This window comes from Myodes glareolus, chromosome X (assembly GCF_982192425.1).
Source record: "Myodes glareolus chromosome X, mMyoGla1.1, whole genome shotgun sequence".
In the NCBI taxonomy this organism is placed as follows: Eukaryota; Metazoa; Chordata; class Mammalia; order Rodentia; family Cricetidae; genus Myodes; species Myodes glareolus.
The window spans coordinates 93,926,220-93,932,909 of record NC_142053.1 but is presented as its reverse complement, the minus strand read 5'-3'; the positions used below and the strand labels follow the sequence as shown (position 1 = coordinate 93,932,909).

The window sequence follows — 6,690 nt, the reverse complement described above, 5'->3', positions numbered from 1 at the left end:
TCTAACTTTATTAGAGCAGAAGTTTTACTTTCTTAACCACTACATTAACTTCACAAAGCTTTATTTGTCATGTAGTAAATTTGCAATTAATATAAAAATATGTATATTACATATTAATCATTATAATTATATATTTATACTCACATACATAGCCTCAAAAAGGATAATACAATTTATAAATATAGAGAGGTAAAATTATATAATATAATCTGCATAGTCTCAGTTGTGAATTTGCATAATATTCTGTTTTAATTGTAACTTAAAATATCAGTCATCAAGTTATTACTCAGATTAATGGAAGTGATCAAAATACAATTTTAAAAATCCATTCCACATATTTAATCTAATTCTTTCATGATAATCTGTTAATAAATCAGTCACATCTTATAATTGATAGCTATATGCTGAAAAACTATGGCTAGATTATTACATTTTTACTAATTATCTCTATCAATTTGTTCTTAGTGTACTCAATAAATTCTCCCTACTTACTACCTTCTCCAAATGCTTTATTTCATTTCTTCAGGGTTGAAATAAGAAAGCAAAATAGAGCTAGGCAGTGCTGGTACAGGCCTTTAGTCCCAGCCCTCAGGAGGCAGAGGCAAGCAGATCTATGTGAGTTTGAGTCTAACCTTGTCTATAAGAGCTAGCTTCAGAACACATTCCACAGCTACAGTGAAACCCTATCTTGAATACCCCACCCCCCAAAATTGAAATTCTGTTCTATATTTGGATTTAGACATCTAAAATCTAAAGTACTTACAGAATGCCTTCCATATTGTCAAAATGGAAGCAGAATATTAGGAGAAAAATTAGCATTCTTTTAATTAAGAAAAATGCAGTGTCATTTTTTACAAGTTTGTTGGTGGGTAATAGTAGTAAAGTAGGGTGGTATTCATAACATGGAGTACTCTTCTGGTCTTGATTTACCAGGCATTGGTCTATTGTTTTTAGGTAACCTATGTGTAGTATTTATAATATAACCTGTGTGGTTGTTTGAACAAGGGATGTCCCTGATAGACACAGGTATTTCAATACTTGGTTCACAATTGGAGGAGTATTTGGGAATATCTTGGATTTGTGACCTCGCTGGAGAAAGTATATCACTGAAAACAGGTTTGAGATAATGTATTTTCATCCTATTTGCTGCTCATTCTCTCTACTTCTTGCTCGTATTTGAAGACATAAATGTTCCTTCTACCATATCTGCAACTTGTTACCATGCTCTCCTCCCATGACAGACTCTCCCTTTGGAAATGTAAATCAAAAGAAACTCTTCTTTAAATTTAACATTAAATTGCCTTAGCCGTGGGTTTTTTTTTATCACAAACAGACAAATAACAAATAAAGTGTGTGTGTGTGTGTGTGTGTGTGTATTCCTTTATTTCCTTAACCCCCTTGTCCATATAATAAATGATTATTCTCACTTTATTATACGGATTCTTTTCACTAATTAAAAACCAATCAACCAGTTGTTTGGACCCCTATAAAAATAAAAGGTAGACACAAAATAGTGAGATTAACTTTATATTGTTAGAAAAGTTTAAACATAGAATTTTCATGTTTGAACATGGCTAATTTGTGAGGAAATAAATGTTGTCGTAATTTATTAACCAGAATTTAAGCTGAATCCTTTGTCTGTTGTTTGGTGAGTGATTTTTTTTCTATTTGGTTTTTTGTTTTTGAAGACAGAGTTTCTCTGTGTGTCAGCCCTAGCTATCCAGGAACTAGCTCTAGTAGACCAGACTTACCTTGAAATCACAGAGATCTACCTGCCTCTGCCTCCCAAGTGCTGGGATTAAAGGTGCACGCTGCCATTGCCTGACTGAGTGAAGCTTTTTAAAAATATTTATCCTAGGATAATAATTTTTTAGACTGGAGTGAAGTATTAATGTTATGATCTGCTTCACTGTTCATTTCATGTACAATAAGTAGTCAGTGAATGAAGATGAGATCAATCCTTTTTCAGAAGGCTTAACTGATATATGAAGCCTCTAACTAAGTATTGGTTAGATACTGACTGATCGTCTGTATTGTGCTTTACTCTGCTTTTGTATATAAGCACGTTCTCAAATAAAGTCTGGGCTGTTTGGCTGCTTTGGCATGACCAGACAGATCTCCAGATTCTAACCTGTCTTCTGTTTCTCTCATCTTAGTTTTCTTTAGCCTCTAGGATTCAAAATCCAGGAACTTTAGCTGACTTTGTAGGAGTGGGCTCCCACAGAAGACTCAAATTCCGTTTCCAGTACCCATTTCCAATAGCTCACAACCATATGTAACTCCAATTCCAGAGGAATCTGACACTTATTGACCTCCTCTGGAACTTTCACACAGGTGCACAGATTCCCACATAGATACACACACATAATTAGGTTCAATATCTGACAACTCTCTGTTACTCCAGTTCCAGAGGCATCTGAAACATATTGGCCTCCTCTGTAACCTGGACTTGTGCACATATCCTCTCACAGATACACACATATAATTAAAACTATGAAAACAACAAATCTTTGGCAAAGAATTGTGACACCTACTTGGCAGTAGTCGGTAGAATTCTGTGAGTGAACGATCAGTCTGATTTACATAGCAAGTTTTAATGCTGGCCTGGACTATATAGAAAGGCCCATCTCAAAAATATAAATAAAAAGAAACTCAGAAATATGAATTCACAGAAGTTACCCAAGACCAAGATCAAACCATTTAAAATTTACAGCATGAATGGGAAAGGCTCCAAGAACTCAATCGGAAGCTGTGAACTAATGGCAGTTGATGGCTGTTGTGGAAATGAAAGTCACATTTTTAGCAGAGAGTGACCACTGATAGCTTGCCCATTCCCCATTGGATGATCCCACTCCCACCTTGAATATGAGCAGCACTAACTGGACTTAGTGTAATTTTAAAAAGTTGACATAGAGTTGCATGAAGTTGGGAGGGAGATGTGTTGAGGATGAACCAGGAAGACTAGAAGGTAGAATGGGAGAGAAGAGGAAATAATCAAGATATGAAATACAGATAAATTATGAAATATAAATAAAGCACTCAAAGAAAAACAAATCTTTTTAATAGCTATTGTGAATTGTAGAACACAATTAAATTGTATATATTCTTTTTTTTTTGAGGGGATACAGTGAACTTTATTGATGGTATTCAAGAGAGTAGGGCTCCCTAAGCCCCTCCTGCTATCTGGGGGTCTGGGATGGAAACTGTAAGGGAAAGCTCAGTGTCAAGGGTTGAGTTAGGACAGGGACTGCTCAGCAGCCGGGGGCCTCTCTCTTGCTGTGTCCTTGCTGGGGTGTGTGGTCCAGGGTAGGCTTCTTACTCCTTGGAGGCCACATAGGCCATGAGGTCCACCACTCTGTTGCTGTAGCCGAACTCATTGTCGTACCAGGAAATGAGCTTTACAAAGTTGTCATTGAGAGCAATGCCAGTCCCAGCATCAAAGGTGGAAGAGTGGGAGCCACTGTTAAAGTTGCAGAAGACAACCTGGTCCTGAGTGTAGCCCTTGATGCCCTTTAGTGGGCCTTCGGATGCCTGCTTCACCACCTTCTTGATGTCATCATACTTGACAGCTTTCTCCAGGCGGCATGTAAGATCCACAACGGACACGTTGGGGGTAGGAACATGGAAGGCCATGCCCGTGAGCTTCCCGTTCAGCTCTGGGATGACTTTGCCCACAGCCTTGGCAGTGCCAGTGGATGCAGGGATGATGTTCTGGGCAGCACCACGACCGTCTCGCCACAGTTTCCCAGAGGGGCTGTCCACAGTCTTCTGGGTGGCCGTGATGGCATGGACTGTGGTCATGAGTCCTTTCACGATGCCAAAGTCGTCATGGATGACCTTGGCCAAGGGGGCTAAGCAGTTGGTGGTGCAGGAAGCATTGCTGACAATCTTGAGGGAATTGTCATACTTGTCATGGTTCACACCCATCACAAACATGGGGGCAACCGCAGAAGGGGTGGAGATGATGACCCTTTTGGCCCCACCCTTCAAGTGGGCCCCAGCCTTCTCTATGGTGGTGAAGACACTGGTCGACTCCACAACATACTCGGCGCTGGCATCACCCCATTTGATGTTGGCGGGATCTCGCTCCTGGAAGATGGTGATGGCCTTCCCCTTGATGACAAGCTTCCCGTTCTCAGCTTTAACTGTGCCTTTGAACTTGCCGTGGGTGGAGTCATACTGGAACATGTAGACCATGTAGTTGAGGTCGATGAAGGGGTCATTGATGGCAACAATGTCCACTTTGCCAGAAGAGAAGGCAGCCCTGGCAATCAGGAGTCCAATACGGCCAAATTCGTTCACTCCGACCTTCACCATCATGTCTCTGGAACGAGGCTGGCACTACACGAAAAGAAGCGGCTGTCTCTAGAACATGGAGGAGCAGAGAGGCAATTGTATAAATTCCTGACCCACCGTAAACTAAAACACATATTAAACTGCTATTTTAATCCAAAAAGTTGTGTGTTAATGTGTTATTTATACAGTCACAGATAATGGATTCATAATTTTTAGCTTGAAAGAGAAACATATATGTGATTTCTTGCATACCTAGATATTTATTGTAAAATAATTTATATTTGTCAATATGTATATGTATATCCAATATCCAAATATCAATTTTGAACTTAATTTCCCTTTTCACTTTCTATTATTTTCCATGGTTTAGATATTTCAGCATGAATGTGTATTATTTTTAATCATTATAATAAAATAAATAGTTCAAATCATTTTAATTTTAGTGAGAAAATTATAAATGATACAATATACTGTTTAGAAAACAATGAAATTAGATATAGTGATGTACACCTTTAATACCAGTGCTTGGGAGACAGAAGCAGGAATATGCCTGTGAATTACTGGAAGTCTGGTCTATATAGAAAGTTTCAGGACAGCCAGGACTACATAGTGATATGTGGACGCTAGAAAACTAAGCCTATGACTATGTCCTACTGGGTATGGAGCTGGTGAGAACTAGTATTTGACATATCCTTACAGATTCCTTCATCTAACTTGCTTGTGGAAAGAGATTTTTGAGCACCTGTATGCACAAAGAAGATACATTGTCTCAGTCTGTTGAACTTTACATGCAGCTAGTATTGTTTGGGTTTGAACCCTAACAGAAGGCTTATAAAGTAGCAAGAAAGGTTAATTATAGCCTATATCAAATGGACTTATTAGATAATTATAGAATTTCATCTGAAAGTGTCTGAACACTGTTTGTTAACCAAATATGAATATTTTCATCACAAAGAAATGATCAACATGTGAGAACACAAATGTATCACCAGATGTAAGCATTATGCTATTTACTACATGTAAAATTATAACAAAATATAAGACATAGAACATACATGCATCAAATGCAACATTGAGAACATTCCATCAGTTTTTAAATTTTTTATTTATTATTGTGTATGTTGCATTGTGGGGTTTGTCACAGTATATAAGTTGAGGTCAGAAGACCAATTTGAGGAGTTTGTTTTCTCCTACCACATTTATGTTAGTTTCTGGGATTGAGCTTAGGTAACCAGGACAAATAGTATTTTTTATCCACTGTGACATCTTGCTATCCTTCTTTGAATCTTCAGTGTTTCTTGTAGCCTAGACTTCAGTCATACTCATTACAAAGCTGTATTAATTACTTTTCTGTTGCTGTGATAAAGCAGGACAAAAGCATCTTACAAAAGAAAAAGTCACGTGGCTTACAGCTTCAAAGGGATTGTCCATAAGTGAGAGAAAGTCATGATAACATATAGCAGAACAGGAAGCAGGGAGATCACATCTCCCAACAAAAGCACAATCAAGGAGAGCAACTGGAGGTAGGGTGAGGACATAAACTTTAAAGCTCACCCACAGTGATTCACTTCCACAAAGATTGCACCCTTCTATAGCTCTTCAAATAGCACCACCAACTGGGGACCAAGTGTTCAAATGCTCAATCCTATGGGGAATATTTTTCATTCAAACCCATCACAGTAGCCAAATCTAGCTTTGAACTCATAATACCTCTTGTCTCTACCTCTCAAATGCTGGGATTAATATTCTATCCACCATGCCTGGCTTACATAATTTGATTTTACATATTTATTTGAAAATGTGGAATAATGCTCTTGTACCCTATAATGATTTGGCACTTGCATTGGTTTACTAAAATGCCAATTGGCCAGTAGCCAGGCAGGAAGTATAGGTTGGAAGACTAGACTTGAAGAATTCTGGGAAGAGGAAAAGCTTAGTCTGCAGTCACCACCCAAACACAGAGGAAGCAAGATGAAAATACTGCACTGAGAAAAAGTACCAAGCCACATGGCTAAACATAGATAAGAATTATGGATTAATTTAAGTTTTAAGAGATAGTTAGTAATAATCCTGAGCTAATAGGTCAACCAGTTTATAATTAATATAAGCCTCTGTATGTTTTGTTGGGACTGAATAGCTTCAGGACCAGGTAAGAAAGCAACTTCTGTTTACTAAATGGTGCCAAACATTTAATAAGAATTTCCACATAAAGCCTTGGAAAGCTTTTAAAAAAGGATTCTAGACAGATAAGAACAGAGTCAAGTGCAGCTTATTGGTAACTGTCGTTTTTCTGGTAGGCTTTGTTTGATAGAGGCAAGAAGAGGTGTGGTTCCTTTAAGAGAGTTTCATGACTCAGTATTAGCAGCAAAAACAAAGCAGCTCTTTTAAGAGGTT

At 38.0% G+C, this 6,690-nt stretch overlaps 1 pseudogene; it reads right to left on the bottom strand.

Moving 5' to 3' along the window:
* Nucleotides 1–3,131: 3,131 nt before the first annotated feature.
* On the bottom strand, nucleotides 3,132–4,317 carry LOC125410276 (glyceraldehyde-3-phosphate dehydrogenase pseudogene; annotated as a pseudogene).
* Nucleotides 4,318–6,690: the final 2,373 nt, after the last annotated feature.